Source organism: Pollicipes pollicipes, unplaced genomic scaffold, assembly GCF_011947565.3.
Source record: "Pollicipes pollicipes isolate AB1234 unplaced genomic scaffold, Ppol_2.1 Scaffold_1628;HRSCAF=1912_pilon_pilon_pilon, whole genome shotgun sequence".
Classification (NCBI taxonomy): Eukaryota; Metazoa; Arthropoda; class Thecostraca; order Pollicipedomorpha; family Pollicipedidae; genus Pollicipes; species Pollicipes pollicipes.
In genome coordinates, this window is record NW_023595968.1 from 5,872 (window position 1) to 7,448 (window position 1,577).

Here is a 1,577-nt window from a genome sequence, read left to right on the forward strand (position 1 = left end):
GGCTAGGAGAGTCCAGCCTGTCCATGGCTCACGCATACATGAGCGAGACATTGCAAGACAGTCCTGCTTGTGATGTTTCAGTTAGTTCATGTTCACGTGATTAAATAAGGCGACATACTGTGGCGAGGACTTGGTTGAACCAATGCGATGCAAAGGAGGGTTATGTGTCGCTCGATGTGGATTCGTGACTAAAACAAAACATGAGCTTGGCTCATTGTTCATAGTGTATGTTGATGTCACGTGTCGCACATATTGCGGACATATAACGTATATGCAGTCTCCTCAAACATGTATCTCACTTTTCTGGCTGCGGCCTCTTCAATGGTAGATATAATTGCAAATAAATGCATCGGTCTAGAGCGCGTATCGCTGGACTCGGGTCCATAAGCGTGGCCCCGTCTTGGAACATGATGACGGTCGTCTGACGTGGCGCGCCTTGCTCCGCTGGACGCGGACACGGGCCCACCGCGGGCGTGGTCCTGTGACTGACGTCACACACAGCAATATGACGCCATCGGCCCAGGCGTGACGTCAGATCGTGTATCGCCAGCGCTGAACTGGCGCGCAAGCTGCAGGACGAAGAGGGACGGGGCTAGGGAGCAGCAGCAGCAGCAGCAGACGCAGCAGACGCAACAACAGCAAACACAGCAGCAACAGCAGCAGTAGCGGCAGGCCCGGGCGGAAGGCACCAGCAGATCACGAGAGCAAGATGAAAACTGTGAGTGGCACGGGCTCACCGGACGGGCGTTGAGCGGTGCTGCTGTCACTGCCGTCACTGCCCTTAAGGTGTGCGGCGGCGATTTTCAGGTGTGCGTTGGTGCTTCGTAAATTATATGCTCGCGGGCAGCGGTACCGACGACTCGCACTTCTGGCGCGGATGCGTGACTTCAAGGCATAGACCATTGTCACCAATTTCCAAGTACCTTGAAATTCATAGTGGAGGGACTGTTTGGCGTTGGAGTTCGGCTGCAGAAATTCCCCCTGCGCACTGCCGCTCTGGCTAAGAGAACCTCTTAACATAAGCTTGAACTTTCCTTTGATAAAGAATTTCAAAAACCGTGTACAGTGTGCGGCCGCACTACTGTTAGTTTCAGATAGCTCGAGAAGGAGCTCGAAAACCCGGCGTTAATACTGACGGTTTCTTGTGCTTGCCGTTCATGTGTTCTACTGACAACATGTGCTCGTACAAGCGCTAGTGCCTTGCGTCTCGCGCGCTGCCGCCGAACGGCGCCACGGCCAGCCCGACCGATCCTGAATCCGTGAGCCCTGACATGAACGAGACCGTGACACGACAGAGGCCGTGACACGACTGTGACACGACCGTGATACGACAGAGACCGTGACACGACAGAGGCCGTGACACGACTGTGACACGACCGTGATACGACACGACTGTGACACGACCGTGATACAACAGAGACCGTGACACGACCGTGATACGACAGAGACCGTGACACAACCGCGTCCCTGTTGTGCAGTGCAGCGTCATTAGCAGCAGAGCGAAGGTCGGATGTCGGCGGCCCCCCACCGCTTCCTCCACCTACGCTCCCAACGGCTCGCCGCAACCGCGACGGCCG